The sequence below is a fragment of the Nematolebias whitei genome, chromosome 8, assembly GCF_014905685.2.
Source record: "Nematolebias whitei isolate Nwh7 chromosome 8, NemWhi1, whole genome shotgun sequence".
Classification (NCBI taxonomy): Eukaryota; Metazoa; Chordata; class Actinopteri; order Cyprinodontiformes; family Rivulidae; genus Nematolebias; species Nematolebias whitei.
This window is the reverse complement of record NC_056505.1, coordinates 24,160,356-24,181,924: the sequence shown is the minus strand read 5'-3', so window position 1 is coordinate 24,181,924 and position 21,569 is coordinate 24,160,356.

The following is a 21,569-nucleotide window of genomic DNA, read 5'->3' as shown; positions in this document are numbered from 1 at the left end:
GCAGATCAAATCTGATCCAAAGCCATGTTTTATTTTTCTTACAAGACAGATCTGCTCACTGAATCAGTCAATGATATGCCTGAGATATTACAAAGAAGAGCATTGATGATACGACTCCACATGCCATGTATTTCAGCACCTTCACTCCAGCTTCTTTTCTGTCTCCGTGCAGTCCGAGACTATAAACAGCTGTGATGATCCCCTTCACTGGCTGTGGTCTTGAGCGGTAATCAGACAGTTGTGTTCCACTAGTGTCTTAAAACATCTCTGGAGAAAGTTTTGCCCTAACCTTTCTTCTCTGTCAATGTTTCATGGGCACACTGCTCGTTTATTCCTAACTGTATTTGCAGACATTCAGCAGCAAACCAGTGGACAATCCATTCTATCACATTTCCTCCTCAATGTCTTCTCTTTCCCACTGCTTCAGTTTCAGTGACCCACATTGCATATGGAAGATGAATATGGGCTACCATCTGAGGTTCTGCCAAATACAACAAGAGACCAGCTTTTCAACCATGAAATCATCTTTGCAGGGGAAGAATTGAGAATTGTGGAAGATCTAGTAGCACATTTATCTTTGCAAAATTTCCTGAACTTGGTTTCATATTGAAAGTCATAAAGAGTAGGTAAAATGCTATCACAACAAGAAACTGTTGGTCTATTATTTTCTTTAATTCCTCTCTGGATAACCATCATCATTCCTCTAATCCTTGGGCTGCTCATCAAAGAACACCCACATAATCGTGAGATCTATAATGTACTTTTTATTACCATATTTTTTGGTCTTTAAGGCATTGGGATTTTTGCACAATTTGCATGTCCTGTGACTTATAGGCCGAAGCAACATATTTATAGATTTTTCCACTTTTTTAGACATGTTTGGACTGATGCGACTTATAGGGTGGTGCAATGTGTACGGCAGAAAATATGGTACCTTGTCTTGGTTATCTGTCCTTAAACTACTTGGCCCAGTAGCCTTGTGCACAAACACACACACAGACAAAACACCCTCTCTTCTGCAATTAACCCTGAGAACTAATAAGTTGTTTCCACCAAGGCTCCACTTTGGTTTGACACAACCTCATAGCCATCTTAGTCTCACAATAATTGGTATTTAATGCTCTCACTCAACCTTAGAGGTCAAACGGTAGTTTATCTTAGTGTGTGTGTTCGAAATGTTGGCCTGAACAGAATTTTAATTTAAAAAGAATTGTTCCATTGAATATAAATGCTACTAAACATAAACAAAAAGTGAACAGTACTAATCATCCAAGTTTTGTAGCCACCAATTATATAACTTCCTGTAACTTAATTTACCTGGGAAATCATCTAAATGTAAGCATTATAACATAAAAAAACTTAAATTATACATTTAATTTCTTATAAAGATGTGATCCACAGTATGTTCATTCTTCCAAAATATAAATATAGTCATAAAAATATACGTGTGTGTGTGTGTTCATTTTTTCTTGTACTTCTGTTGAATAGGTGGGTGCTGGAATAATTCAATTTTATGTTCAAAATAAAATAGCAATACAGCAGACAGAATATTAGTCAACTCTCTGAAGGTAACCCTCAGAGAAATATCTGTTCTCTGCAGTGAGACTATGTGTGATGATCTGCTGTGGTAATCTGGTGTTCCAGAGTCATGCCCTTTACTGTCCCTCTGTTATTTACCCACCAGACATCCACACTTTGATAAATGTTTAGTCTGACCTTCTAAATTTGTTTTCCTTCCTTTTAACTGTGATTTTTATTTCCCTTGGATAGACCAGACAGTGTCTGCATGCGTGTCTCCATGTGTGGGTGATTGGGTGTGTTTGCCTTTTTATCTGCTGAAAATAACAATAAATAATAAAAATCTTCCATAAACTTACAAATAAATGCATTCATTTAATATTACCAATAGAACAAACACCAGCCCAAAGGAATTAGAACAACTACAGTATTTGATGCAGCATTCTAACACCCACCGACTATCCATCAAGTGTGTGTCTCCCTAAATCTGGAAAGGGTTAAAGTCGCCACAGGCCAGAGTCAACATCGGCCACGGCTTGGCTGGCCGACTCAGCCAGATCGATATCTGCAAATAATAAATTAGCTCCCCAGAGGGGTCACACTAAACCTTCAGCAACACTGCCCTGGAAAAGTCCACAATTGGTGTGTGTGAGACTCAATAAGCCAGGTGAATGACTGTGCAGGGGCACATCTTTAGCACTCCATAATAGAAAATTAATGGTGCTCAAATCTGTGCTGAGGGCACCCTGAGGGTTACCTAATAGGCCTTGTTAGAACTGTCAGCTCTCTCAGAGTCGCCTAAAATATTGCATGCAAACAAGGGGAGCCAAAAAGAGATTAAAGAATGAATGAGCATTTGTGACTTCTGCATGACATCAGATTAGCTTGGCGTAAGGGTGGGTGAGGGTGAAGAACTTAAAATTAACAATCTTCACCTGATATTTAGCTTTGGAACAACATATTTATAGTAGGCTTTTCATATTAAAGAGAAATAAAATGGAATTTGAACAAATACACAGAAACTAATGTCAAAATCACGGCCTAACAAGACATCACTGTCAGGAAATATTAAAGTCAAATTAAGTTTGATGGTCCTAAAATAGAATACCTTACTTAGTATGCCTATATTTTTCCTTTCTTAGTTTGTGCAGAGATATTTTTCAGGCACCTTTAAATCAAAGGCTACAGCAGCCTGAAAAAATGGGTTTTAACATGTGTTTATATTAAATGATCATTAAATTCAGCATCACACTGATTGTAGTATTTTTCTGACACCTTTACACCTTTACCGTTACACCTTTGTTTACAAACACTAATTGAATATAATATATTTTAAAATGATATTTTAATGTCTCATAAAATATAAAATACTATCACTTTTCTCTTAACCAGGTATTTAATCCTTAACACATCTGTATGGCGGCTTTTGACTCTAACACAATTTTTTCACACTTGTTTTTCAGATTGTTGCTGTACAATTTCTACTGTGTTAAGAGTATGACACGGTATTATATGTGCAGCCATTCAGTCCATCTCAAGTACTCATTCACATTCTTTCAAAGTACCAAACATGTTTCTTGTTGAAATTGTATTTTCAGTGTGTATCTGAAATATCCAACTGGGATGTGTTTGCAGTACTCAACCCTTAACTTGCCCAATCTACAAGGAAGCAGATACAAATGCTCAGCAGGCTGTTAAAGAGCACTGAAAGCACACCTGATCACTAAATCAAACTTTAGAACTTCATAAACAATCATTAAATTGCACTTATAAGACACTTAGCAGCACTGGCACCTGATCAGATTCATCACAACTTAACATGTTGAGCATAAACTAAAAACATACACAAAACTTGTAATTCTCAGCAAGTGCACACTTGTGTAAGCAAATGCAACCTTCTATATATGTCTAAAATGCAAAGATTGATAAACCAGTGAATTATCATCAAATTTGTTTTCCAAACCCAGACACAATCTGCCAGTCTTTCTTCTCAATGCCATTCATTTATGCAGAACGATTAGGGGTGAACAGGATGTGTGGGGAGGGGTTATCCTCCACATTTCTCCTCCTATCACTCTCGTGTCTGGACTTCACTGAACTGTGTGCTGCGCCTACTATGAACTTACCCACATGCACTTGCATTGCTGTCCTCAAGCACAGACAGAGTTCATCCTTCTCCACAGGCCACAGGGATTATGATAGAACATTCTGAAACATGGTGGTAAATGAAGAGCTCCCCCCCCAAAAAAAAAAGTTCCCAGTGAGAAGAAGAAAACTCAGAAGCTCTGAGTTGCTCAGTTAAGTTGGTATACTGTACTCCACCAGTCTGGAAAAAAAAAAAAAAAAAAAATCTCCCAAACAGGCACAGCCAGAGTCGGTCCTCTCAGTGTAGGTGAAGAAAGAACAACGCTAACAACAATGGAAACAAGAAAGAAACAGCAAACTCCTTCATGATGCTGAGCTGTGTAGATCTGATGTTTTAAACTCCCTGTGTGGATGTCTATCTGTCTGTATGTGTTCATGCCAGTGCCACAAAGAAAAAAAAAATGAAACAGCCTATGAGAAGAAAAGAAAGCCTGGTTCCTCATCATGCGCTTGTTAGCTTGTCCAATCTATGGCAATCAGCACAGTCCCAAGGGTTGAAAGACACGAGAAGCTGGGGAAAGGAAAGCCGAGGCTGAGGAAAAGATCAATACTGCACTGTGAAACAAGAAGTGTGGGCTATTTACTCTCCATTGATCTGATGATGCTGAAGAAACACCTCACTCGGCTATTAAATTGAGGGTATACGTCTACTTCGGTGGATTTTTCCCCCCTTCCTGTTTCTCTGTCTTTTTTCACCCTGGGGTCAAGATTAAGTTAAAAACATCCACAAACAAACAAAAATGGATTGCTTGGGCCAGAAGAAGTAATTAATCTGCATTAAAATGTCAAGGGAGCCAACACCAGTGGCCTGTCTTAAGTTTAGCTAAAACCAACAGGAGACTTGTGGTTGTGTATGACAGACTATTAAAAGACAAACAATAAAAGAGAAAAAAACAGCAACTTGATTTATGGTCTAAAAATGCTGCACAGAATGAACTTTAAGGTTATACCTGCAGCTCGTGTTGAGAAATCAGATTTATATTCTGCACCCATTGATGGAGCAGACATTTAATTATGATTTGTGGTCAAGATGGACATATAATTCATCACTGTCTGAACTATGTTGTACACATTTAGAGACCTAATACAATGTTGAATAAGTCAGAATGTCTTCAACTAATTTTTGATCCAAATATTTACATTATTTTACTTTAAATAATGGCATTGAGACAAAATACAAGATCATGCTGGAGCAAGATCTTCTGACAAGTTTCTAAATTTAAAGAACACAACTATAAAATGAAACTGTATACTCTAGTGATTATTCAAACAAAATTTATGTTCAAGATTTTATTGAACACAAGTTTTTGTTGTTTTGCTTTGTTTTGTTTTTTGAATATCCGGAGGACCAGATTTAACTTTTTTAGACAAGTTTTTGTTTGAGAAGAATATTTCATAGGAAATCAACTAAATAATAAACAATTGGTTCAGTAATCTAAAAATGTGAGCAACTTTTAAATGTATGCACTTTAGTACACTTAATATACAATTTTAATGTAAAACCTACAGTACATCACCATACAAGTTGACCACAACTGCAATTTACTCCCAAGTCCCAAAGAGGGTAAAAAAAATAAGAAAACATGTTTTAAATTCAAACAACACATAACTGAAACAGGAAAAAATGAAGAACAGATCAAAGAAAATATTTGAAAACCATCTTGTGTATGTTTGCTTCTTTTATATTTAGACCTAAATATGTTTTATTTTATGACCTGACCGACAGTTGTTTACTGTAATTTGAGTTTGATCATTAAAATAGAAAACATTGTCCCTTAATACATGCATGCATAAATTTCTCACTGGTACATTTTCATCTTTAAATCACTTCTTGGTCTGCTGTCTTCTTACATCTCCTCTTATGACACTGCATGAATGCAGCTACAGCGTGCGCTCTCAGGACATTATTACCTGCAGTGTTCCCTCAGTGAGGACTGAACTAGGAAAAAGGGCCTTCTCCTACTCTGCTCCTGTTTCCTGAAATATCTTGCAAAAAGATGTGAAGCTCTCGACCTTGACCTCTCTAAGTGGCTTCAAACATCTGCTAAGTTCATGGGAAAAACCAATGCAGACATGTTCCTGTTTTTAGTTTTCTACATTGATTTACAATCTAGCTGTTTTTTGTTACATTTTCGTCAAATATTATTTTATTTTTCACTTGTTATTCTCAGTTTGTATGCATCCTTTATGATTGTCTATTGTTGTCTTTGTTGTCCACTGTTGTCATCACGCTTTGTTAAATCAGGTCTCTCTTGTAAATGAGTCCCCGAGGCTCAATGGGATTAACCTGCATAAACAAAGGTTGAATGAAAAATACCTGTGCTTTTAATTAAGTTGAGCCTGTGATCAGGAGTTCACAGGCTCCTATCCTCAAACCATCACAACTGACTTTGAATGGGAAAAGTCACATCTACCTTCTCCCTCATTTGCTCCACTCCGTGCCCTTGAGCAAGACTCTTAACCCTTCAGTTGCTCCCCCGGTACCCTAGATGGTAGCCCTTTGCTCCGTACATGTGGCCCGGGGTATCTTGATGCTTGCGTCAGGAAGGTCAGTTGGCATAAAAAAAATTGCAAAATGTTCAAGCGAGATTGCTCACTGTGGCGACCCCCTGAAGAAGGGAGCAGCCGACAATAGAAAGAATTTAAAAAATCCTGTATTTTGAATTGTGATTTTGTATCTTAATATGCTATTTATAGAAATAGGTACCCTTTAAACAAAGTTTGAGTGCAGAAAATGAAAGTAAAAACCACAACAATTTATGTATTTTAAAAATAACTGAGCCAGTGTTCAGCTGACTTATTAAAGACAAATTAAGTTCTAACCAAACCCCAACATTAACGTAATTATTTCAGACCTGTTAGTTTTCAAATTTGATTGAACCGAGTTCAACAAACTGTTACTCATTTTCTAGTAAAACTATTTCAGTTGAGTTTATCCAACATGTGAATGTATTTTTGAGTGCAGAAAGCTGAAAAATGTAATCACTTGGTGTGAAACTCCTTTTCCCCTTCACACCTTTCTTTGCTTTTCTTCAGCTCCTCAGAGAAGAAGCCTTATTGACTGTGAGGCTGTATTACAACAAGAAGTCTCTAATGACTCCCTGAAGACCTCTCTATCCTTAGTGCCCGCCCTCTGTCTCTCCCTTTCTGTCTCACTCTGTGTGTCTCTCCGTCTCTGCTTGCTCTTCGGGATCCAGTTCAGCAGCTAATTAACCCTCTCTAATAGCGTAGATTACATTAGCTTTGAGCGGCTCGTACCCTCCACCGGACTCACACTGCCACACAATGAACCCAGCCTTGCTTTACAAATCTCTCCCCCTTCACAAGAACACAATTATGAATTCAAACAACTTCTTATACACACTCACTCATCCAGGGACAGAAGCCCTCCTCTGCAACCGCCCCATTCCTCCCCTTCCACCACATCTCCCAGGCCTTCTTACAGAAAGTAATGAGAACTGAAGAGAGGAGACCACACAACAAGACGGGCATGAAGAGAAGAGGGATGTTGAAGGGTGGGGGATAAGGAGCCCCTATTGGGTAAATCAGAGGTCACTATAGGTGTTTCATTGGGTGAGCCTACAGAAGCCCCCGATAACCCTTCATTTTAACGTTCCCATTCAGAGTAAAATGGAATCTTAATTACCATGAACAGACAGGACAAGAAGGGGAATACCAGGACCAAATGGAGCTTTATACCATAAGTGGTGAAAGAGAGGGAATTAGACGCCATGAAAGAAAGACTTAAGCCAATGGAAGCTGTTTTCTATACACTGACAAAATGGCTAGAAAATTAAAATTCTTAATGACAACTTAGGAAAGACCTACCATGTCTAAATTCCTATTAGTAGAATATGATTTTTATATGCAATATTCAGTACCTTGGTTAAATAAGTAACATGGTACCTTGACTCTTTAGTCGTCAAACTAAGCTGTACACTATTAGGGTTAGGGTTCAACCCCAGTTGGTGTTAAAACCAGTGCTGAAGAAAAGGGGAAAAAAAAGAGGTACATGAAAAATACGTTTTCATTTTTTTTGGATACAGTGCTTAATTGTGTTTTTGGATAATGAGTTTAAGTAGACGTATAGTTATAAAAACCATCCAAAAAAGAATTACGGTATATGAAAAAAAAAACTGTATGTAATCTATTCTGTTCAACAATAAATTGGTACAATTGTAGTAAAAGGACATTCTCATGTTTCTTTGTCCGAGTAAGTAATTTTCCTTCTGTCCCTTTTCTGTTAGGCTTGCCATAGCAGCATTTTCTAAGACATAGAACACTCTTCTTTCTATTTCAATAGGACAGCTCATTTGCTAGACTCTCAGCTTAAACTGCTGACTGGATTTTTCAAGGCTGTGTACTATGGGAGTGTGCATGTGTGGAAGCCTGTGTGTGCAAACGCCTGTGCTAAAAAAAGGAAGAAAAGACAGAACTTTATAAAAGAAGGGTAGGAAAATGGAAAGAAATGTTGAGAGAAAGAGAGAACACATTGTATCATTAAAGTACTCAGAGATCATTAGATATATAACCACTCTACTATGCAAGGTCAGGGCTGCTGTATTTTTTTAGGTCGGCAGAGGAGCAGTAAAACCAGTCTAATCAGCCACTTCTCATTCCCCGCTTCTCCTCTTTGTATCACTCTCTTCCTCTTCCAGGGACAAGTTAGTGTGGATTATATCCCAGTTTGTTCATGCTCCTGTATGTATTTACTAACATCATCAAGGCTCATGGGCCAAGGACATGGAAACCGCATAAAAGGCATTAAAAACCTGTGAGTGAGACACCGGCCTGATTGTCAGGGGCAGAATTTGGCTTCAAGATTCAATACGATGCTACTTTAACAGGAGCAATAAACTGTCTGACTATTAAGCATTTTTATTAGACTGTCGTTTAAAATCAAGTTCAGCATCTGTGAATATGCCTGCATCAATGTGGAAGTTCAGGTCAGTGTGTTCAAGTTGGAACACAAACAAATGTGTATAAATACTATTTTTCTGCTATGGGGGCAAGAATGTTGAAGATGTTTATCTAATAGTGAATGTGTTTGATTTGGTAGTTTCCATTGATATCTTTCTTGTAAAAACCTACGATTAAGTTTATGTTCCACCAACTTTTGCTCTTTTCGGCAGCTTGTTTGATGATGAGAGTTACTGAAATGACAAATTCAAAAACAAGTTATAGATTGACTAATCACCTCGTGACCAGCACTAGGTTACTGGCTTATGCACTTGTTATGGTTTATGCTTGCTGTCTAATTTTCTTACCGTTTTTAGGATTGTCCTTGAATCATGTTACTCGTTGTTTTAATTTATTTTAGCTAATAAAATTACTGGATTTATCTACCTTTCTCCTTCTGCCTCCCTTGCCCTTGCTCGTTAAATTTCCACCATCCACCACCTAATCTTATTTCCTTAGATTTTTTTTTTTTTTTAGTTTGTTTGATGTTTTTCTCATCTTCAGGGTATGACTGAGCAAACAACATACAGTGTCTGTAAAAAAGTATTCACCCCTCAGATGTTTTACACTTTTATTGCTATTATAAATCAGTCAAGGTTAATATAAATTAATCTCACATTACATTTTGATTGGAGTTGTTTAAACAGCTTGTGGAAGATTCAAGTGCTTCTCGGCATCTGGCCCTGGCAGACTTCTAAATATAGATGGTAAAAAGAATGCCTCAAAATGTAGGGAAATCCTGGAGGACAATCTGACTGTAAAATAACTTTGTTGTATGAACAGTCTCTCCCATCTCCTGTGCTGAAACATGTGATTCAGAGAGGTCACAGGTGTCTTGGTTGCTTCTCTTGCTAATCTCCTTCCTGCAGTCATTCAGTTTGTGAGGACAACATGCTCCTAGTAAATTTACTCATGTCCCATATTCCTTCCATATCTTGGTGGTGAATTTAACTGGGCCTTCGAAATCCTTTTTGATCCATCCCCTTTTAAAGGAGTACATTTTTATGCAACAACTTATTTTGCATTACATACTTATTTAAATTCACTTGGTCACTATATATGTATATATATATATATATATATATATATATATATATATATATATATATAAAAAAAAGGGGGGGGGGGGTCATCAAATCTGCATCAACCATGACCGAATTATATTGGCTTTTGCCCCGAATACACACAATGCAGATACCAAGAACAGTGTCAACAGAATATCCATCCATCCATTATCTTTTACCCGCTTCTTCCATTTTGGGTCACAGGGATCACCAGTGCACATGTCCGGCAATCACTGTGCGAGGGGCGGGGTACACCCTGGATGGGTTGCAAGTCCATCACAGGGACACATAGAGACAAACAACCATTCACTCTCACTCACACCTAGGGACAATTTAGAGTTACCAATCAGCCTAACATGCATGTTTTTGGTCTGTGGTAGGAAACCGGAGTACGCGGAGAAAACGCACGCATGCACGGAGAGAACATGCAAACTCCACCCAGAAAGGCCCCTTGACTAGTATTTGAACCAGGGACCTGCTCGCTGAGAGGCAGCAGCTCTACCAGTTGCGCCACTGTGCTACCGTCAACAGAATATTAAAAAGTAAAAAATAAATAAATAAAACAAAAACAGTGAAGAAAACACTTCCCATCTTTATACTGTATACTAACCGTATTGGAGTAGAGACTTAACAATCGCCTGCCTGAAATGAGATTAGAACACCAAAGGGAAACGCAAGAGGCAAACGTGCGGCTGTGTTTAAAAGAATGCCTCTGTAGCTCTTGACCATCTCATTAGGCTAATGTTTTTTATAAGGCACTTGAAATGCCAAGGCATCAGTGGATTTAGTGTAAACTTAAATTCCATTACCTGGCAGGCATTAATTGCTCACTGAGCCCAGAGATCTTCCCCCTGGGGCTGCTATGTTTCCTCTCTGTCATCTGGCTAACTATTCTGTCTAGACTAACTTAGAGCTCCATAATCCACCATGGGGATCAATAAACTGCACATAATTCAGCTCCAATAATGAGCTTTCACTTCAACACAAGCTCCAGCCCACTTCCCAAGGAACCGACAGGGGCGTAAAATGATAATGTAATTATTAAAAGGACAGACAAAGTGAGTAAGCACTTTCACACAGAGAGGGAGGGGGTGAGCTTGGCCTCAATTAGACACACTTAAAACTATCATTGTTATTCGAGACAAAGCTAATCAAGGAGGAGATACAGGGGGATCCATTTCAGCAGGTAATAGAATGACGCTCGCTGACTCTCATTTCCCAAAGCTCGTGATGTCATAAAGGCTGCCCTGTGGTCACACATGAGTGCACACTCTTTAATGGAGTGCAGTAGATGTGGTTTCTAATCAGTGAGACAAAAGAGTGGACTTGTGATGGACAAGTATGAGATTTTATCATGATGGCAACTCTTAAAACCATATGTGCAAGATATCATTTTACACTTGTAGTTTGCAGTGCTGGTTCAAGAACAGGACTTAGGAGTTCTTCTGGGCTGAAACTGAATCATCTTTATTTAGAATGGACTATGTAAATATCTTAAATGTGAAAGGATGTTTATGCGCAGATTAAATTTCCAGCTCCATTTAGAGACCAGCAATGGAGATTTACTGTGTAAAAAAGTAAATTTACCCTGGGGCCTTATCTGTTTACTACTGTTTCTCTAATTATATGCATCCTTGAGCCCCAGTGAAATCAAGGGAAGCTGGTTTGCTTTTACACCCAACTGCTCTTAATTCCTCTGTCGGCTTTGGGAGGTCCAGGGTGGATAAATCAAGCTTTTACGGAAGAGTTGCTCCTACTGTTTATCTGCTGGTGACATTTGCTGCACGGCCCCAACTGCACCGTAATTACCCCACTTATTCACTAAACAGGAATCATGCCTGGCAGGAACCCCCTGCCACAAAGGTTGCAGGACTTTGGGCTATATTCAGCCTCCAGAGTTCAATGGCCATGGCGTCATGAAAGGGCTCCATTCATTTGAACAACAGCATGGGTTCACTTTAGCATGCTCTAAAAGAAGATATGGGCTTAACTGACTCGCCTCAATAGCCACAACAAAGAGCATCATGGTTGCTGTTGATGAACAATTTACATCAGGATGCACATGCTTTCTTAACATCTAGCACACCTTGGCACACTCTGAATGTCACAGTTCCCTTAGTAGAATGACATTTGGAATAAATCCTCCTGCCCCAGGAGCCGACACAATGGGAACGGATAGTTCTGCATATCTCAATGAGATAGACTGTGGAGGGAAAACTACCATAAAAATCCACACATCAGAATAATTTTATGTTTTAATATAATTCCAAATGGAACAGCATGGCTACTTTGACAAATTTGTTTAAAAACAGAATTAGCCCTGATGCTATTTGTGACTTTATCTTGTAGTCGCTGCTTTTGCAGATGGATCGCAGTGCTCAGAGCTTGAAGAAACATGCTCCAAACAACTCAACAAAATTAAGTAATAAAACAAATCTAGGGATAGTGCCTCTCTTTTGCTAGTTGCACAACTCTTCAGCAGCCTACAAAGATCTGCATAGTCTTATCTGTGAAACATAGTAAGAACAGATGGATGACAAGTGACAAAGGGATATTTGGTTTAGGTTGTGTGGTAATGAGTGTCATGTGAATGCCACGTTCAAATTTCAGATGGCCTCTCCTGATCCTGAAGCAGCAATCAACACTGGGCCATCTGCAACATTGCAAATTAGCATAATTGGTGTATATTTCATGCTTATAGGGAGTACATTTTTATCCACAATTCTTCCTCCTTAACAAGATAAGCTGTGGAGATACAGAGAAAGCAACACTGTTGATTAGACAGACTTGTCTTGTTGAAAATGGATGAACTGACAATCAGAGTTTAGTGAGTGGCCAGGTGTTGGGGTCAGAGGGCAAGTAGGGCAGCGTGCATCTAAACTCAAGCACCTTCACTACACCTGGAACTACAGCTGAAGAGATTGACAGTCTGGCCACCTTGTTAGACAGCTCACAGACAGAACACAGTCAACACTTGTGCTTCTTACAGCTGCTTTCACAGAATAAATTGAACTTGATTGGAATTAATCACTCAGAACGTTGAGCAATTTGCAAATATCAGGGAAAATATTCAAAGAAATATTCACAGCAGATTGTGAGCAGGGAGCAAAGAGAGAAACATGTCAGTCTAACATAGCTTGATGATATTTTTTTTGGCCCAAGAATATTATTTGTGTGATCAAGGAACAATGACTTAAGCAGAATTATTTTACATGTTCACAAGTTCAAAGATGGTTCAAATATTTTGACGTGGGGATCTGTGAAAATATTATTATTAACTATTGTCTTAAATGTTGTAGATAGATATTTGAACAACCTGAATTTGGAGAAAAATGAAGATTAATTCTGCTTAATTAGATTATTCTATATTATTGTGCTAGCAGATAGGCCAAGAAGTCATAAGTGGATTGCTGCATCTTGAAATTACCTCAGAATGAAATACTTCAAGAGATTAACGCCAAAGCCAGTTTATTAACCTTTACACCACATACAGTTTAGCATTACATAGATTTTCTGGCAGAAAAAAAAAATATATATATATATATATATTTGACAGAAGTGTCTCAGGCTTCACCAAAGTGCCACAGCTAGTAGCTGCTGCCACTATTTGCACCAGCAAAGCTAAAAAAAAAAAAAAAAAAAAAAAAAAGACTACCAGTACATATAAACAATTTTACTATGCACAATAAATGGCAATTCAGTTCATCCATCCATCCATCCATCCATCCATTTTCTTTTACCAGCTTCTTCCATCTTGGGTCCCGGAAGTCATTGGTGCCCATGTCCAGCAATCACTCTGCGAGGGGCGGAGTACACCCTGGACAGGTCTCCAGTCCATCACAAGGACAAATAGAGACAAACAACCATTCACTCTCTCACTCACATCTAGGGACAATTTAGAGTTACCAATCAGGCTAACGTGCATGTTTTTGGTCTGTGGGAGGAAACCGGAGTACCCGGAAAAAACCAACGCATGCACGGAGAGAACATGCAAACTCCACCCAGAAAGGTCCCCGGACCAAGAATTGAACCAGGGTAACCTGCTCGCTGAGAGGCAGCAGCGCTACCAGTTGTGCTACTGTGCTTTCCCAATTCAATTCAATTCAGTTTATTTATATATCACCAAGTCATAACAGAAGTCATCTCAGGCCACTGAACAAAAATGTTCACATACAAGATAAATGCCAAACAGTAACGTTATCTGAGGAAGAAAGAATGGCAGCAGATTGCGTTGTGTTTTCATTTTATCACAGTCTCCCATCCTGAGCTAGCACAAAGGCAACAGTGGAAAGGAAAAAAATCCCTCATAACAGGAAGGTGAAACAGACAGAATGGCAGGTCCAGCAATGTAAAGGTCTATGAAACAACATTCGCATGAACCACTATAGCTTTTTAAGATCTGAGCTGTTTTAAAACACTGACAACGCACTTTGTTTTTAACACTGCTAAAACAAGTTTTAGCACATCAATCTGATGAGAAATACAATATTTCTACAAACTGAGATTGTTCTATCAGCTTCCTACAGCTGGTAGGATAATATTTCATACCATTTTCACAAAAAAAAAAAAAAAAACACTTCAAAGAACTTGAGTATATCTTTAACTTTGAGACTCTTGTATACAGGATGATAATGCACATTGACTGCCTACTTAACAAAAAAAATCAATTTTATGATTTTATTTAGCTTACATTTTGTAGTTACAATCCTACAGAATACAAACATTTGGTTCACATGTACATACAGTATGTGTACTTGTACAGTACAGCAATGGACACATACTGTAGTTTGAGTTTGCTCACTAAATTAAGTTAACTTAAAGAAAAATTCCAGTAGTCATTCAAGTTAGCACAATTTATTCAAGATGAACCCACCATACATTTTACATTTCTCTCCCTGTGTACAACATGAAAAGATGAAGAATGCAAACTGCCTAATTTTAAACTTGTATCTAATTGTCTCCCGTCATGGGTCTAGGCCAGGGCATTGTTGCTTGAAGAATAAATTGGGTAATTCAATTAAAGTGCTTTCCAAAGACACATTGTAAGGGATGGAGAATGACTCTAACCCAGGCCTGAACTCTGTGCCCCCCCTCCATCGCGCCGCTTGCCTGACAAATGGATGGCAGTGTATAATTGAAACACATTGCAGCCAGCATAGGTCAATAACATCACTCTCTCTGCTCACCAGCACCAGATTAACAGACTCTATTTTATCTTCCCTCAGCCTGTCCCAGCTTGACAGAGCAGGAGCGTCAGCTGCTTATCCATAAAAGAGCCCCCTTATCTTGAAAATAAACAAATACATAAGATGCAACAGCCTGCTGTCTGTCCAAGCAGTCAGGGGCTTCGAAGTTTAAGACAAACATGAGGGAAGTTTTAATTTAGAACATCGTCATATGAAACTAACCAAACGTATGCATTCATCGTTGGAAAATTGGACTATATATATATATATATATATATATATATATTTGTTTTTACCATAATTGTGTGGATTTTTTATAATACTATTTTCCTTATTTTTTATTTTGTTTTTGGGGACCACTTTTAAGACCAGTGCCATAATAACTTTTGTCCAATGTGACATTAACAGTTTTGATGAGAAATGTTACTTCTGTAGACATTTAATGCAAAGCCATGACTGTTTATGCATGATAAACACTAAGGATTAATTAGCTTAAGCACAAGTGTAATATGAAGCTCAAATGGGTGATTATATGTATTTAAGCCCAAGCATAACAAATCTACTGGCGTGAATTAATTTGACAAACAAATGAGAAAAGACGGGTTAAGGTTCAAGGGTAGAAAACTATCTCACATTCCTCTCTTTGTACTTCCATATAATTATATGTTGGGCTGGACAGAGTTAATTGAATCTGGTCCATTGATTTTGTTTACAGTTTAGCCATACGAACCAGAAGCAATCATTTTTGACTTTCAACATCAGACTAAATGAACACGTAGCCTCAAAGTAATTTCCTATAGGGCGCTGTGTGTAGTGAAGTGCATGTTTGTGTGACTGTTTATGTGCCACGGCATTAAGGCTTGTGTTTACACGTTTGCCCACATGGAATGCACACAAATTAGCCACGGATGGATATTCAATTAAGTCCTTTGTCAGGAGTCTCTGTAGGGGCGGAACAGGATGAACAGTACAGTAATCCGTGATGCACGACAAGGTGGCAGCTCTATTGTCTGTGTGACAGACAGAAATTATTTGCAGGCATGCTCGACCAACAGATTAGACCACTGTTGGGAAGCGCGATAACATGGCAGCCAGCAATGTGGAAGGTACCTCTTTTTCCAGTTTAAACAATGCCTTTAATCCATTCCCGTCTCATAATCATGTTGCTTGACATTACTTTTCTAACCCACACAGTGATTTTCTTGAGTCTTTAGCTTACTTGCTCACCCCCTTTCATTAAGAGGAAGGCTTATAGCAGAAAAGACATTATGATGTAAATTAATTTGTCCATTGTGGTAAAAACCCAAAGCTAAAGTCAAAGTCATTCACTGGAGCATTATAAAATCAGAGTATTACCTATTTTGTTTTACTTTTCGTCTTTGTTTTCCATTTTGCTTCCTGTCTGAGTATCTCCCAGCAAGATACGCTATATTTTTGTGTTAAATTCAGTGTTCTGCTCATCTGTCAGCCCTATGTCCCATCCTTCCTGCCATCACTGCATGCTATTTAGTATTTAGTATGTATCATTGGAAAATAAACTTGGTGAGGTCATTTTTTACTAAATAAAACATATGGATGTAAATTGAAGAGGTCTGACCTTGAACATATACAAATATTGTATTGACAACAAAACAATGCATCTTTCAGATTACAGTAAATAATACTTCTATATGTGCACTTTTTTATTTTATTTTACTAAAATAAAGTATTTACCCAAGGTTCACTCTGTTTAGATTTGATTAGTGTTCCTTTTACATTTTGCTATCTTTACTGTCCTCAGAAATCTTAACATTAGAGATCTGTCATAAGTTATTTAGATTTTTGCAGGTAATGCTGAAGTAAAACAAATAATGTGTCTAACAATGTATTCAAATATAGCATCACTGGTAACAATTCAGACCTATTTGTGACACTGTTTGTTGGATAGTACCTCGAGGATAGAAAATAACTTAACTTTCTTAAAAAAATAAATACAGAGCTAACAAAAGGGCTGACACTGCAGCACAACTTGCAACAAACTGGAGATCACCACAAGGAGGACTAGAGACACAGGGAGGCACAGAGAGAAACAGAACATGGCATGACAGCCAAACAATGCCCCACTGAGGAATAAATGAGGTCTGAACAACGTTATGAACTGGGGCTAAGGAGGGAAGTGGCTGCAGCTGTGACAGATGAGACAGAGAGCAGGTGTAGATGGGCATGGCAGGCTGACTGGTAAAACACTGAGGGACAAGAGCTGACTGAGGAACAGAACATTTCTGATGGCAGAGAAACACAGAGGAACAGAATAAAGCACAGAATAAACAACCTAAATAGCAAGTAAAAACGAAACACATAAAGATCATCAAAACCGATCCTGACAATTTGTCTTGTTTATGCATCACAATCAGTTTGATAGTAGTTAGTATATGTAAACAAGGCCATGTTGGCTTTCTTCTATATATTAATAAAAAGGTTACAAAAAACGTGTACTGGAAGCTACATGCAAGTGTTTTAGGAAGCAGCAATCGGCAAACATCCTTAAACATCACCGCTGTGGTACCAGAAGGTTTTACAAACAGCTGTCTGTTCCAGGGGCAACTGCCTATTTTATATTTGCTTAAGTGAAACTGATTATGGCCAATTAGATGCCCATTAATTGTGAAAGCATGAGATGCTGCCAGCTGTTTACATGGGAGAGAAAAATAGCCTCTCTCATTCAAGTTTTCCCTCAAAATGAACAGCACAGTCTCATTAAAATGTATCCAAGTTCTTACTGTAATGCTGACAATAAAAACAAAGTATTTTATGTGGACACCTTTTTCAAGAACATTGCTAATGTGTAGACAAATATAGCTTCCAAATTATTATTTTAATCCAAGTTAAAATACAAGAATAATAAACCAAATTACTTATATTGCTTCATGGGGATGTAGACTTTTAAAAATGGTGTCATAAAAAATGTTCAAATTAAAATTAAAACAAACAACAGCATCAAAACCATTTCAGTTCTTTGTTTAAAGCCTATAACCTAAATAAGCAGAATATTACAGCTATGCAAGCACTGAATTTTTGATGAATGGTTGTTAGCTGCTCAGGCAATCTGGACAGCTTTAACCTGACCCCATAACAATAGTCCAGGACCATCGGTCTGTGCCCCAAACAGGCAGAAAGCGCTGAATGTAGTCTTTTCAGGGGGTTAGCAGCTGACCCTGGCACAGCCAGCTGGGCCTCAAAGCAGCACACCTTTATTCCCACAAGCATTTGCTAAGCCCAAGCAATGACTTCAAGGAAGAAGCATCTGTTGCAACTGTCATTAGTTTACCTCTGACCCTTTTTCTGAGCTGACCCTATTAGAGGAATAGAGACTAAATGTAACCCGTCTCACCTCCAGACATGGGATCTAAGCTAGCTGATGTTGCAGTTGTGTGCAGACTGAGGCAATAAGTACCATTCAAAATGCCAAGTGAAGTTCTGCAAAGGAATGTAGTGAAGACAAATGAATGTTGAAATGGAGGGAAATTATTCATCCATTTACAAACCCTACTAGCGCATCACTGTTATTCTATTTGTCTTTCACCACTTAAACTCTAAAATCATACAGAGTACTGCAACCATTTTTCTCTCTCTTTCTCTCTCTCGCTCGCTCTCTGGTTTGTTGCCTCACTTTCACAAAATAACACATCATTGGACAGATAGCATAAATTCTGCCCACGGTAATCCCAGCACCTCCGGTAGTATCACTCATTCAATTTCAGCCACCAGCTACAGCAAACATTACACACCGCGCTGACATTACCAGCTGAACGGAGGAGAGGAGAAAAAGGCTGCAGCCATCATGTCATGATGCCCCTGTTATTGTGACAGATCAAATTTAGTGCTTATGTATGTGCGTGGGGACATGAGTGAGGTTTGTGAGGCGTTTATGTGCTGCCTAACTTACTATAGAGTGTCTGATTTAAGCCAGTACTTTAACCATAGATACAGTACTTCTTCTACTGTAAATGTTTTAAGGTAGGTTAGTTGATTTATCCAACAAAGCTAAATCAGGTCATCTGGACAGTTTTTTTTTTATTTTTGTTGAGATGTTTCGTCCTTCATCCAAAGGACTTTATGAGTCCAAGGAGCCACAACAAACACAGTCCCACAAGCATCACACTCACATAGCAGGCCAACTAGTTTGCTGGTTATAAGATGTTTTCTGGGGCCCTCCCTCTCCCCTGTCAAGTCCTCTGAGGTAGCCATAGCCAAAATGGTTCAAAACATCAAAGTTCATGCTCAATAATCCAGGTGAGGACCTGACTTAACTTTGTTGGATTTTTTTACCTGGTTTATCGAGTATAAACTCTGATGTTTTGAACCTCTTTGGCTATGGCTGCCTCAGAGGAGTTGACAGGGGAGAGGGCGAGCCCCAGAAAACATCCTATCACTAGCAAACTGGTTGACCCACTATGTGAATGTGCTGCTTGTGGGACTGTTTGTTGTGGCTCCTTGGGCTGATGAAGTCCTTTGGATGAAGGACAAAACATCTCAACAAAAAAAAGAAACCGTTGAGATGACGTGAATGAACATTATTGGATTGTTTTACCTGGATTACTGAGCATGAACTTTGGTTAGTAGATTTACATTAAAACAAAACTCCCACCTTTCAGCGAGAAGGTTGCTGGATCAAATCCCAGCCGAGGACCTTTCTGGGTGGAGTTTTCTTATTCTCTCTGTGCATGAGTGGGTTTTCTCTGGGTACTCTGGTTTCCTCCTACAGACCAAAAACATGTTAGGCTAACTAAATTGTCCCCGGGTGTGAGTGTGAGTGGTCTCTAAGTGGTCCTGTAATAAACTTGCGACTTGTCCAGGGTGTACTTTGCCTCTTGCACTATACTGTGATGGCTGGACATGGGCACAAGTGAGCCCCACGACCTAAAAAGGAAGAAGTGGATAAAGATAATGGATGGATGGATGAATAGTAGATAAATTACAAAAATCTAAAACGACTACATGAGGCAAAATTAATTACAAATCACGCATACCTCAATAGATATATACAGTATAATTCTGGATTGTATATGGGATGTTTAGGCTGCTTGGTTAAAATTTTCACAGAATATTAGAATTGTTACCAACGCTTTTTTTTCTTCTGTCTCAGCTTGATGGGGCATAGAATATGCACTGCTGGTCTTTGAGAAAAGAATAAGATGAAGAGATTGTAAGGCTGCCTTTTTAATGGTCAGGAGTGACGTTAAATCCATTGACTCAAGCCTCTCCCTCATGATACTGGATCTACTCCACATAACTGGCCATATTTCAACTCATTTGGCAGTTTGAGGTCTCAAAGGTGTGGGATAAAAAGTATGAAGGGGCCTAATGGCAGATGGAGCGACCAGCTGAAGGCAGCTTGAACAAGATCTCCACAGGAGAACATTTTGAGAGCAGATCCTGGAAACAACAACAAAAAATACATTACTTACTGAACAGGAGAATAAGGCAGTTTTAGGCCCCAACTATACAACACTTAATATTTTATAACAATAAAAATTATTTTCATTTGGCATGGTGCTAAGAATAATTCATAATAAAAATAATCAAATACCTATGCCTTGTAACTAGATAACAACAATGTTGACATTATTGACACACATCAAAAAGACAACCATTCTTATTTGAGTAAAGATTCTTGCAAATCAACATTAGCTTGTTTGTTTCTATGACATCATTTAGTAGTTCCTTCTAATCTTTGGAAGCTTCAAGAAGCTCAAAATTAAATGGCAACTAAATCAGGACTAAACAAGACAAAGAAAAAATATATATACATTATACTTTTTTTCTTCTTTCGGCTGCTTCCTGCGTTTGGGGTTGCCAAGTCGCACAAAGACTTGGCAGTTATTTTTTTACGCCGTATGTCCTTCCTGACGCAACCACAGACCACCGAGCTACCACAGCCCTCTGTGTGGAGCAGAGAGCTGCTATCTAGAACACCTGGAGGAGCAGATGGTGGGGGTTAAGGGCCTTGCTCAAGGGCCCAGAGTGGGACGAATGAGGGTGGGTGCTTCAACTACTCCACCCACATTTTTGATAATGTCGGTACGAGGGCTTGAACTGGCGATCTTCCAATCACAGGCCCACCTTCTCTAACCTCTGCGCCACCACTCCCTCTACAAAGTAAAGAATAATAAATGAATAAAAAATAAATAAAAATACAGTTTTTAAAAAAAAAGTTCCATTGTTGTTTTGGTTTCTAGCATGTAATGTAAGAATAGGGATGTGTGGAGTAGTCTTGTTATGCTGTAAATCTGAAAAGATTAATGTCTAAAATTTACACATCAAAAACAAAGTTTATGAAAGACTTTATTTTAGAAAAAAAAAATATTTAAAATGTTGTTTGCATGTCAAGAAGTGTATACATGGCAAAATGCTTGTTTTTCCTTCAGCATATACATATATACATTAAAATATACATATATACACATACACATATATACATATACACATTTATATATATATATACATATATATATACATACATATATATATATATACATATATACAAATACATACATATATAAATACATATACATACACATATACATATATACATACACATATACATACACATATACACATATACATACACATATACATATATACATACACATACATATATACATACACATATACATATAAATCCATACACATATACATATAAATCCATACACATATA